This window comes from Procambarus clarkii, chromosome 17 (genome assembly GCF_040958095.1).
Source record: "Procambarus clarkii isolate CNS0578487 chromosome 17, FALCON_Pclarkii_2.0, whole genome shotgun sequence".
Lineage (NCBI taxonomy): Eukaryota > Metazoa > Arthropoda > Malacostraca > Decapoda > Cambaridae > Procambarus > Procambarus clarkii.
In genome coordinates this window covers 44860246-44873640 of record NC_091166.1, presented here as the reverse complement: position 1 = coordinate 44873640, position 13395 = coordinate 44860246, and the positions used below count along the sequence as shown (strand labels likewise).

Here is a 13395-nt window from a genome sequence, read left to right as displayed (position 1 = left end):
GAACAATAGACAGCATAGAGCCATTTTAAGTTGAACATTAGGCAGCATAGAGCTATTATGCTGAACAATGGACAGCATAGAGACATATTATACTGAACAATAGACAGCATAGAGACATATTATGCCGAACAATAGACAGCATAGAGACATTATTCAGAACAATAGATAGCATAGAGACATTATGCTGAACAATAAAAACATAGAGACATTATGCTGAACAACAGACAGCATAATATAGAGGTATTATGCTCAACAACACACAGAATGAATAACATGGAACTTGCCATACAAGATTTTTCAGTAAAATAAAATTAAAAAATTATGTTTCCTGAAGAACATTTTCTTCTGCAGAACATCGTAACTAATCATGAACAGCTGAACGCCTCAAGATGGACGGTGTAGAACCAATTAAGCCCCGCAATCACCTTCTGTGGTTGATTGTTCAATAAATCACTGAACTATACATTTAACAGATAACTAACCCTGTTCATACGGGGTTACTCCAACAATTACGCTGTTGTTCGCAGTGTTGTAGAACATCAAGTTTGGTATACATGTTATTAAAGTTGTTCCAAACTTAAGTTATAAAACTTAAGGAATGTAAAGTAATTGTAAGATTGGTGTGTACAGTCAGGATGGCCGAGTGGTCTAAGGCGCCAGACTCAAGATAACTTACCTTCTGATAGGAGGTTCATATGGGCATTCTGGTCCTCTCTGAGGGCGTGGGTTCGAATCCCACTCCTGACAACCTATTATATTCAACGATGTCAAGTCAAACGTAGTTTTCATCTGTAATTATTCTGATTTTTTAGTTTATCAAGATAATCAATTTTTTTCCAGTTTAGTAACGTAATAATACGGAGATCATAGACGTATATAATATATAATTATATAATTTGAACAGTTCAAGTAGATCCAGCAGCAACTGTCTTTATAATCCATATTTAAAATATGGTTTATCCAACATATGGATAACATATTTAAAACTGAAATTTAGAATATAAAGAACTTTTAGATGTCATGTTCCTAACTCTCTCTAAACTCCTCTGGACTCTTCTAAGTCTCTTCTAAGTTTCTTCTAAGTCTCTTCTAAGTCTTTTCTAAAGTCTCTAAGAAATAAGAGTGAAGCAGGTAACAGGCAAGTCACAGGTAACAGGCAAGTCACAGGTAACAGGCAAGTCACAGGCAACAGACAAGTCACAGGTAACAGACAAGTCACAGGTAACAGACAAGACACAGGTAACAGACAAGTCACAGGTAACAAGCAAGTCACAAGTAACAGACAAGTCACAAGTAACAGACAAGTCACAAGTAACAGACAAGTCACAGGTAACAGACAAGTCACAGGTAACAGGCAAGACACAGGTAACAGACAAGTCACAAGTAACAGACAAGTCACAGGTAACGGGGCAGACACTCTATAACCCCACAAACAAACATTGAGTAAACAGCTTAAAAGCTAAGGAAGCTTATTGTATTCAATATACATTAAACCCAATCTACAAGTTCGAAATCTCCAATGATACAATTTAATGCCTATGTTTAAAGTTTGTTAATATTTTTGGGCCTTGAACGTTTTTACAATTTATTAAACTTGTGTACAATTATCGGTAATGTCTTTACATTTACTTACACTACTCTCAAGTATTTCAATAAATATATATGACTTACTCCTTTTAATTGGAAAAAATTTCTTGCCTTAAAAATCATTGAAAATGATGACTGTGTGTATAACTAGAGGAAATAATATAATGGGTGTGGCTGTCCTTGACGAGATAATGGTAGTTAAGATGAACGACTCTTTGTTGATTGCTCTAAACTTATTAAATTGCCTATTGATTATTTTACATTGAAAATGTGAAGAATATTAGTTAGCCTTAAGAGGATTGAAAGATAATCGTTTGTGACACTCAGACATCACAATAACGGGATGCATTAAATGAACAAATCCACAAGGGTTGTGATTTGGGTTCGAACCTACGTCCAAGAGGATCCCAGACGCGATTTAATTGACTGCGCCACGACATGGTAAGAGAATTGCAACCGGGAGTGCTACTGCCCTCACACGGATCCTGCAGTCTCTCCGAGACAAACCAGGGTTTTACACACTTCCCCCCCATACACCCGGGCTCCGTCAACAAGCTGTTCTACCTCTTCCTCCTTACTTCATTACACACAGAAATCACAACAGCGTGATGCATTCACTGTGCGACTGTTGTGGCACAGTCGATTAAGACGCGTCTTAATCATCTCGGACGTAGGTTCGAACCCTCATCACGGCCCTTGTGGATTTGTTCATACATGTTTGTGATTACATTAAAGTGTTCACTATCGGTTCAGCTCCGGCAAGTTTATTTGGGATAGATAAAACACATAATTAATTTATTGTATCGGGGGACAGGAAGCCAGAGTGTATGCATACACGTTTGGCTTTTATCGAGCCCCCCCCCCCCCCGGGTCAAATTATTGACCCCACCCAGGATGCAACCCCACAACAAGCTGATTACTCTTTAGTACCTACTCACTGCTAGGTGAACAGCTGCATTAGGTGAAAGGAAATGTCCTCAATCATTTCTGTCCCGGGATTCGAATCCGGAATTCTCGATTGCGCGTCGAGAACGAAGCCGACAGATATTCCAGTTGGACCAATTTTGTCAGCCATTGACACATTCAATTACAATTTGGAAAAAAGTTTCTTATTCCATGATTGAAATATCTAACTTTCTCGGCTTTAACGTAACAATTTCTTGGATATTGAGAAAAATATTTCTGACCTAAATTTGATGTTCCAGTTTCAAATTTAAATTTGAAATTTGAAATTTGTCAATTTTCAATTTCAATTTGTAAGAAAGAAACTAACAAATTCCAAATTTGATGGTTTGTTTCGTTGTTCAATCTTTATTTACAAGTTTCTCTTTGTTGGAAACATTTCATTTTTATATTGACTTGTTTCTTCAACCTAATACATTTTGCAATCTTAATAAATAATTATTTAGAATATTTTCATAATTATTTTTCATGGCCAGAGAGCTGAGTGAACAGCGCTTCGGATTCGTAGTCCTAAGGTTCTAGGTTCGATCCCCGGTGAAGGCGGAAACAAATGGGCAGAGTTTCTGTCATCCTGATGCACCTGTTCACCTATCAGTAAATAGGTACCAGGGAGTTAGACAGCTGTTACGGGCTGCTTCCGGGGGATGTCTAACTAAAAGGAGGCCTGGTCGAGAACCGGGCCGCGGGGACCCTAAGCCCCGAAATCATCTCAAGATAACCTCAAGATAACCTCAGAATTTGGCTCTTTTTTTATAAACAATAAATATTATTAGTAATTTATTATATAATAAATAATAATTAATTAATTATAATTAATTATTATTAATAATTTAATAATTAATTAATTTATTAATTAATTATAATTAATTAATTATTATTAATAATTTAATAATTAATTAATTTATTAATTAATTATAATTAGAGCATTGAGTGCTCTCTTACCAGCGTTTTACTTTTGTATGTTATAGCTGGCTTGAGAACTGCCCTCGTGACATCTAACTATTGTTTGACTCAAGACATCTCGAAGACATTCTTTTGCTCTCCCAAGATCTCCCTCATGTTGATATATTTAAAGGTTATCAAAATTCTCAGAATTTCAGTATAAATTTTACGGCTGAATGCAAATTGGTTAAAGTATTCAATCTGCTGCAAAATTACTTGTCGAAAATGGCCTCCTTTCTTCTCTGAATCAACCTTTTTCTTCTTATTTTAACCTTAATTATCATTTCTATGTTCCTGATTTGTTTAGGAGGAACTTAATAAGAACTCTGGTGAACAGAGATTGTTCTCCGGTCGACGTTATACTGCTTTGATTCTCAAATTAAGTTCCAGATGGAGTTGTTCAATTAACGTTTAACCTCATCAGGTTATACAGAATTCCTTGCAGAAGGTATTTTGAAGAGTAAATTCTTTCCTCTCTCTTTCAGTTCAATTTTTGGTACAAAAATATACTCAGCGAATTATTTCAGCAAATATTATCCTTATATCGACTTGTTATATATTTTAAAAGAGTTTAGAACCAATAGGTTGATATATTCAGTTCAGTGCAGACTCGCTATACATCTATGTTCCAGGTGTAGTAGGTCATGTGACTCATGAACCACTACGAACCTCTAGATGAGGTCGCTGGAACCCAGAGGCTCCAGCGACCAGCTGCCAGAGTTGGTCTCACTCGACCGTCACCCTCGACCAGCTCCCAGAATTGGTCTGACTCGACCGTCACCCTCGACCAGCTCCCAGAGTTGGTCTCACTCGACCGCCACCCTCGACCAGCTCCCAGAGTTGGTCTCACTCGACCGTCACCCTCGACTAGCTCCCAGAGTTGGTCTCACTCGACCGCTACCCTCGACTAGCTCCCAGAGTTGGTCTCACTCGACCGTCACCCTCGACCAGCTCCCAGAGTTGGTCTCACTCGACCGTCACCCTCGACCAGCTCCCAGAGTTGGTCTCACTCGACCGTCACCCTCGACCAGCTCCCAGAGTTGGTCTCACTCGACCGTCACCCTCGACCAGCTCCCAGAGTTGGTCTCACTCGACCGTCACCCTCGACCAGCTCCCAGAGTTGGTCTCACTCGACCGTCACCCTCGACCAGCTGCCAGAGTTGGTCTCACTCGACCGTCACCCTCGACCAGCTCCCAGAGTTGGTCTCACTCGACCGTCACCCTCGACCAGCTGCCAGAATTGGTCTCGACCATACCATCGTTTTCTAAACTGTGAGAACCTTGGCTCTGTTGATCATTCATTTCATGAATCTCCCTTTCTAATTGTAAATGATTGCAAGATGGTTCTCATTGACAGTTCTTCTCAATATGTATATAGTGGGGTGTACTGTTGTCTATGTCTCTCTATTACTCTCTGTGTTTTCCAACAGTTTGAGTTAATGTGGATTAGTCATTTGTTATATTATATTCTTAAGAGTCTTGAGCAGTGTTTTGTATTCAGTCTCATATTTTTTTTATTTTGCTTTTTATGGTCATGTAGTTATTAATTAGCTAAACAGGTACTCTTTGTGGTGTAATTTTTGTTTGTATATAAATGGGGTAATTTACACCTGCACATGTGCTCGTTTCAAGCTGTACAGTGAGAGTTGACTTTAGTTCTGAATTTTGTTCAGGACTAAAATAGTTTTGCTGGTTGGTCACTTAGCTGTAAAGTGTCCTGCAAGCCTCTCTATCTATTATTATTATTATTATTATTGTTTTCTACCACAGACGTGGCCATACATTTATAATGCTAACCAGGATATATTCATTTTCTTCTAGGGTAGATAGATCTTGCACTCGGCACCGACTCTTGTGTTGACAAGTCACTCTTGTGTTGACAAGAGTCACCTTGACCACCTGGCCTGCCTATAGTTTTGTTGCTCTATTGTGAATTTCATATTGAAATGTTGTTATATTTGCTTTTTTGGTTTTGATTTAGGAGAGTATTTGAGATATTGTTTTTCCGGGTTTCAACTTAAATCATACTATTTTTTATTTCAACCTTTCTTTAGCTAAGATATTCAATAATGTGGAATTTTGCTTAATTACTGAAATATTTTCTTTTCGATCTAATGGTGAAAAATGTTTTCAAAACGACAGGAAAAATTTTAATAAATGAATGTTTATACAAGATGTTTGCCTGGATCCTCAGCTTAATTTTCATCGTGAGATTAAGATTCCCAGGAGGATCCTCTGTTTTTTCCCAATCTCAGATAAAATGTCTGAGAGACATAATATCTGACAGACAGAATGTGTTTGTCTGTGCGTGTGTGTTGTATGTCTGTTCGAGGCTGGAGGCTAAACGCTTGGGGGGGCTAGTTTCATCCATTTCTTCATAGTAATTCCTGACGGGTACATGCCCAACATAGGTGGGTGAACGTTGCCATCAAAGGAATGAATACCAAGTGACACTGTGCCATCGTCACCCCACAAAAAAATCTCACAATATAATACGACTCGACTCTGAAATATTATTATAATTATAATTATATTTTTTTGCCATACCAGAAACTGTTTGTACCGATCAGACCTTTTAAGCCTATCATTTAAGCCTACAACTTTGAAGATTGCAACCATCATATATGGATTGTGATGACGACTATGTGAGAAGTTATCATAGTTATCATAGTGGTAAGATTAATTATATTGTGGGAGAGAGAGAGAGAGAGAGAGAGAGAGAGAGAGAGAGAGAGGGAGGGAGAGAGAGAGAGAGAGAGAGAGGGAGGGGGGAAGGAGAGGGAAAAGAGCGGGTAAGGGAAGAGGGAGAGGAGGAAGATGGGTAAGAAGATAGGGAGATGAGGAAGAGGGGGAAGGATGGAGACGGGAAGGAGGAGGAAACGAGGATGTAGGGAGGCAAGTGGAATAGGGAGATTGTGTAATAGGAAGGAGGTAGGGAGAGGAGAAGAAGAAGGGGAAAGGACAAAAATAGGGGAGAAGGTTGGAAAAGATAGGGAAGGCTGAAAGAGGAGGAAGGGAAATAGGAAGAGGAATAGGGTGGGAAGTAAAGGGGACTAAGAGAAAATGGGAGAGCGGTGAGGGGAGGGGAAGAAGGGAGGAGTGAGTGTGGTGTAAAAGGGGGGAGAGGAGGGAATGGATGAGGAGAGAGAGAGAGAGCGAGATACCCGGGCACCGCCGGGTACCCTGACTATATATCTATATAGGAAATATAGTTCCTATAGGAACTATATCTATATCTATAGATATAGATAGATATATCTATAGATATAGATATACCCATATATAAATATATCTATATCTATATAGGTATATCTATAGTGGAAATATCTGTCCACTATCTGTAGTCTGAGGATGGAAATCAACCTATGGACCTATAAGTGAGTTGCTTCACCTTCACCTCCTCACCTTCACCTCTTCACCTTCACCTCCTCACCTTCACCTCCTCACCCTCGGGTACATATCAAGCAGCAAAACAATTTGTTATCTGTTACGGGCTACTCATGCCCGTGCCACCTCCTGGGAGGGTTAATCCTCATCAGTCACCATTAATTTGTAATCGTTCCAACTCTGCCTTTGACAATGTTAACAAGAGTTAACGAAACGCAACTCTTAGCCTCAGGCCCAAATAAAACTGTACACAGACCTTTATATATTAGTATATTTTGGTAGCAGTCTTTCCTGTTGACATATATTATTAAATATGACCGAAAAAGTAAGATTAATAATTCTAACACGAATTTTCTCAATATTTCTTATATTTCTTTTCATTGTTGAAAAGGCACCCTTCTTGAGCCCGGATGGGCACATGTATAAGCAAGTAGATGGGGTCGCCATGGGTTCTCCCCTAGGTGTCCTGTTTGCGAACTTCTACATGGGAACCATCGAACAAAAGGTCTTAGTCGACATGAACTTGAAACCGGCCATATACTGCAGGTATGTTGACGACATTTTTACACAGGTACCTGATGTCAGACATCTGCAGGAGCTGAAGGAGGCATTTTATGTGTGGCGATTATATGTTCCTTGAAGGAGTCCTGTTGTTTATGCATTTTTAAACGCCTGGAGAGACGTTGTTGTCTTGCCTATATACTGAGTTCGTTGGGGCAGACAATCCCCAAGTGGGCACGTGATGGCGTAAACAGCGTTGGTCACCTTCAAGGCATTTCTCTTGGTGTCGGGAGAATTCTTCATTAGCAGGTTGTCGGTTTTCCTACTCTTATAATATATAGTTAATTTTATTTTTTGATTGACGTCAGTTGGCGTAACGTTCCTCTCACTGATCTCTTTTAGAGCTCTTTCCTCTGCTCTGTAGGCCGTCGAGAAGAAGTTTCTGTAGAACAATTTTAATGGAAGTTCAGGTATTACGGTATTAGTTGTACCGTCGCCTGTTGCACGCCTCACCACCTTCCTTTTTATGATGTCTTCGACATAACCATTGGAGAAACCATTGTTGAACAAAATCTGCCTTATTCTACATAACTCCTCATCCACCTGCTTGCACCCAGAGCTGTGAGTAAGAGCTCGGTCGACGTAAACATTCCCAACACTCCGTTTGTATCCCTCCGGGCAGCCGTTGACAGCATTAAGGCACATCCCTATATTTGTCTCCTTAGTGTATACAGCATAATGAAACCTGCCGTTCCTTTCCTTGACTGCTACATCTAAGAAAGGCTTTTTACCCCCCCCCCCACTCTCCATCTCATACGTGAAGTTTAAAACTGAGTTTTGATCGAAAGCTCCTTCAACTGCAACAGTCGTTTGGTATCCTGGACTTGTACAAATATGTCGTCGACACACCTGCAGTAGATGGCGGGTTTAAGGTCTAACCCGACCAGAACTCTGTGCTCAATAGTACCCATGTAAAAGTTCGCGAACAAGACCCCCAGTGGGGAGCCCGTGGCAACGCCGTCCACTTGCTTATAAATGTGTCCGTCAGGACTTAAGAAGGGTGCCTCTTTTATGCAAGCTTCAAGCTGTTTTTTTAATATGCTCTCTGGTATGTCCAGAAGAGTGCTAGTCAGATCTCGATACACTCTGTCCATCATCATTCCAATAGTTCACGGGCACATTAGTGAACAGTGACTCCACGTCCAGGGAGGCCCTTACACCTACGGCCCGTGATCCTCTCAACAGGTCAACGAATTCCTTCAGCGGCCTTAGGCTAAACGCACTCGGTACGTAGGGTGCCAACAGCGAGTTGAGTCGCTTAGCCAGCTTGTACGTGGGCGTTGGTATCTGGCTGATGAGTGGCCTCACTGGGTTCCCAGGTTTGTGCTTCTTTTGACGTTTCCGTAGGCATAGCCGGGTTTGTCTTCTCCAGTGATTGTTGATAGGTAAAGTCCAGACATTTTCGCGTTGACAGTTTCGATCAGTTTGTTTACTTTCGTTTTTAATTCGTCTTGCATGGTATGCCGAGAAGTTTGTTCTGGCTACTGGGTAAGACATATATATTTATATATAAATATATATATATATATATATATATATATATATATATATATATATATATATATATATATATATATATATATATATATTTTTTTTTTTTTTTTTTAAACCTAGAAGGGGTTATATATATATATATATATATATATATATATATATATATATACATATGAGGTATTTAACTCTTAACTAAATGATAAAGTTAAGAAAGCTGCTGATTATTACAAGCAAATGTGACAGATAACATCTCTTTACTGATAGCTTAAATATTATTCGTTGAAAAAAAAAAGCATGTCAGGAGTGGGATTCGAACCCACGCCCTCAGAGAGGACCAGAATGCCCATAACCCATCTATCAGAGGGTAAGTTACCTTGAGTCTGGCGCCTTAGACCGCTCGGCCATCCTGACTGTTAACGTGTATACAGTTACGATACAATATTAATATAACAAAATAGTTTGCGCTATAGCGAGCTTCCGTCCGCGATACTAATATTCTTAAATATATCAACATTGATTAAAAATAAGTTGGTTGAGGGCGTTTTAAGCTCCACATTTTCAACGTTAGAAATCCTACGATGTCTGTTAGTCACTGTTCTATACAGTGGCTATTACATCAAATTCTCGACACAAAGACGCTCGCCTGGGTTCGTATCCTGGCCGGGGAGGATTTACTGGGAGTCAATCCCTAACTGTAGCCTCTGTTTACCCAACAGTAAAATTTGTTCCTGGTTGTGAAACGATTTGGCGTTTTCGCCGTATTCCGGGGAAAATTAGAATTAAGGACTTGCCTGAAACGTTACGCGTGCTAATGGCTGTACAAGAATGTAAGAACTCTTATATATATAAATAAATAAATAAATTAAATAAATAAATACATTTCTGACCCGGCTGTTTTTTTTCGGTAAGCCATCTAGCTCTTTGCTTCTCATATATATATATATATATATATATATATATATATATATATATATATATATATATATATATATATATATATATAGAGGGTACCACCTCTGGTGCCAATGTGGGGACCCATAGCCTCGGAGAAGAAAATAAAAAGTATTCAGAGGAGACCTTGTGGTTTCTCACTGAACACTAATATTATCTTCTCCTACCACCCCCATTCTTTTGTATGTACACATATATATTTGCTTTATTTGAACTTTGTTACAAAAAAGGAGTTACATATGGGTTACAAAGATGGTTATCATAGGTTGTCGAGTTCCTCCAGCTCCTCAGATGGCGGGCAGGAACCCTGGATGCAGTGCGCATTTCCCCTCTGTATCGCCACGCTGAGGCGCTGGAAAAGAAAGCTGGCAGCTCTAGGGTCCCTTGTTGTTTCAATGAGCCGATATATATATATATATATATATATATATATAGATATATATATATATATATATATATATATATATATATATATATATATATATATATATATATATATATATATATATATATATGGCAAACATCCAGCTGGGGTCTTTCTCCTTTCTCTGCTGACTAGTTGCTGTTCTCTAGCCTGTAGATCTGTTGCACAGTTATATTTGTGTCATTCTTATGTTCATATTAGCTTCAAATTTTGTTGATATATCTGTAAAAGTTGAAGTTGCCGGTGACAGGCGAGTGTATGAAAAAATATTTAGTTAACTTGATGGGTGACTCCCTCCAAGGATATCATAGGATATCCTATGATATCCTTGGTAAAGGATATCATCCCTTTGTAAAGTACGTCTTGAAGTGCGGGTGTGGCTTTCAGGGCAGGTGTGGCCCTCAGGGCAGGTGTGGCCCTCAGGCCGGGTGTGGCCCTCAGGGCAGGTGTGGCCCTCAGGCCGGGTGTGGCCCTCAGGGCAGGTGTGGCCCTCAGGCCGGGTGTGGCCCTCAGGCCGGGTGTGGCCCTCAGGGCAGGTGTGGCCCTCAGGCCGGGTGTGGCCCTCAGGGCAGGTGTGGCCCTCAGGCCAGGTGTGGCCCTCAGGGCAGGTGTGGCCCTCAGGCCGGGTGTGACCCTCAGGCCGGGTGTGGCCCTCAGGGCAGGTGTGGCCCTCAGGGCAGGTGTGGCCCTCAGGGCAGGTGTGGCCCTCAGGCCGGGTGTGGCCCTCAGGCCGGGTGTGGCCCTCAGGGCAGGTGTGGCCCTCAGGGCAGGTGTGGCCCTCAGGGCAGGTGTGGCCCTCAGGGCAGGTGTGGCCCTCAGGGCAGGTAGGAGACAGCAGTGAGTGCTAGGATGGACACTTAATAAGATACGTCTAGAACGTTTCCTCAATTCCCAATTTAGCGTCCTGGTGGTACAGTCGAATTCGTTATCGACACACAGTCGAGAATTTCGGGTTAGATTCACGGACGAGACAGAAATGGTTGGGCGCATTTTCTATCACGTGATGCTTCTGTTCACCTAGTAGCACGTAGGTACCCAGGAGTTAGTCAGCTTGATGTGGGTTTGCATCCCGGGGAGGGGGGGGGGGCAGTTATTCGCGCTAACTAGCACTGCCTAACTAGCAATGATTCGACACAGGTGGAAACTTAGTGCCCAAATGAGCCACAGAGACATTAGAAATAATGTTTTCAGTGTCAGAGTAGTTAACAAATTGAATGCATTAGGCAATGAAGTGTCTCTCGGTCTCAGACTGAGAGACACATCTGGGTTGATCCCAGACACAATTAAACCCTTCTTCGGAGCATCCCTGTGTGCCCTTAAGAAGAAGGGTGGTGGAGTCAGACACATTGCGGTGGGTAACACACTTCGGCGCCTTCTCACAAGGTGCCTGGCTTTGCCCAGGCTTACCTTATTTCCTAAGGTGTGTTCCCTCCTTCCATAGCCCAAAATTAACAGAATATGACTCACTTCTTAGGTCAATTGCCATGAAAGTGTTAAACCTCTCCCAGCAAGATGACCAATGGGACCAAGCAACGCTCCCAGTTAGACTCGGGGGGTATAGGTATTCGCAAGGCGACACAGTTAGCATTGCCGGCGTTCTTATCCTCTACCAGTGATTTAGTGAATGAAATACTACCAGAATACCTTAGGACCACCACTGGGATTCATGATCCCAAATTCGCGGACGGAACAGGCCAGTGGGACACTCTTGCCAACTCTCACTCTCGACCAACTTTTCCAAACGACGGCAAACGGGCCAAATGGGATAGCCCCATAGTGGAGAACATCGCCACAACATTCCTGGAGGCAGCTTCTGGGTAGGACAGAACGCGTCTCCTAGCTGTGCAAGCTCCCCATGCCGGGGACTTCCTGTTGGCAGCCCCTAATTCCGCCTTGGGCACCCGCCTGGACCATCGGGCCCTAAGTGTTGATGTTGCTCTGCGCCTTGCCGCCCCTATCTCCACCGAGCACCGGTGTATTTGCGGCCATGCACGGGCAGACCAATACGGTAGCCATGGTCTCATCTGTCGTAAGACACAGGGAAAGATTGCCAGACATGAAGCAGTCAATGACATCATCAAGAGAAGTTTGGCTTCAGCTGGGTGCCCAGCACAAAGGGAACCTCAGTTGTGCAGGCCTGACAACAGCCAAAAACGCCCAGATGGAGTCACCCTGCAGCCATGGAGGGAAGGTAAACAGGTCGTGTGGGACTACACGTGTGCATCTACATTGGCTGACACCTATCTACCTTACAGTGCAGCTGAGGGAGGCGGGGCGGCCACCTTCAGGGAGACCCAGAAAACTAACAAGTACAGGGACCTAGAACGTTGTTGTTGGTTCGTGCCGATAGGCTCTGAGACTCTGGGCGCCTGGGGTAAATGTGCACTTAAGTTCCTAAAGGAGGTGGGTAAGGAACTCATTAGGCAACCTAGAGACTCAAGAGCAGCCAGTTTCCTATTCCAGCGCCTCAATGTCGCGATCCAGAGGGAAGATGCGTGCTGTATCTTGGGCACTCACCCCACCTCCAAGGAGCTGGACGAAGTCTTCGTACACTGATTGTTATAATTCACTGTATTGGGGGACAGGAAGCCAGATTGTATTCATACAAGTTAGCCTTTTATTGAGGTCGCCCCCCCCCCAAGGCCGAATTACTGACCCCGCCCAGGATGCAACCCCACAACAAGCTAACTAACTCGTGAGTACCTACTCACTGCTAGGTGAACAGACGCATTAGGTGAAAAAAAATTGTCCACCCATTTCTGTCTCGCCCGGGATTCGAACCCGGAATTATCGATTGTGAGTCGAGAACGAATCCGACTGTACTCCCGGGACCCTAAACAAATATTTGCTGGTCTAATAATGACCCACATTAACCTGTAATATCCAGCATATAGCAGTAACAATTACTGGTAATTGTTGACTGTATGAAGAGAGGAGCAGCTTAGTGAATACCACCACCTGACCCACAGTCAGGGTGGCCGAGTGGTCTAAGGCGCCAGACTCAAGGTAACTTACCTTCTCATAGAAGGTTCACATGGGCATTCTGGTCCTCTCTGAGGGCGTGGGTTCGAATCCCACTCCTGACA

At 42.2% G+C, this 13395-nt stretch overlaps 3 non-coding genes across 3 annotated transcripts; 2 read left to right on the top strand and 1 right to left on the bottom strand.

Annotated features, from left to right (window-relative positions):
- The first annotated feature begins 629 nt into the window (after positions 1-629).
- Positions 630-747, top strand: TRNAL-CAA (transfer RNA leucine (anticodon CAA)). Its single transcript has 2 exons — positions 630-667; positions 703-747. It is a non-coding gene; the product is annotated as a tRNA-Leu (tRNA).
- Positions 748-9229: 8482 nt separating this feature from the next.
- Positions 9230-9345, bottom strand: TRNAL-CAA (transfer RNA leucine (anticodon CAA)). The gene is made up of 2 exons: positions 9308-9345; positions 9230-9274 (listed from the first exon to the last, which is right to left on the bottom strand). It is a non-coding gene; the product is annotated as a tRNA-Leu (tRNA).
- A 3932-nt stretch (positions 9346-13277) lies between these two features.
- Positions 13278-13395, top strand: TRNAL-CAA (transfer RNA leucine (anticodon CAA)). Its single transcript has 2 exons — positions 13278-13315; positions 13351-13395. It is a non-coding gene; the product is annotated as a tRNA-Leu (tRNA).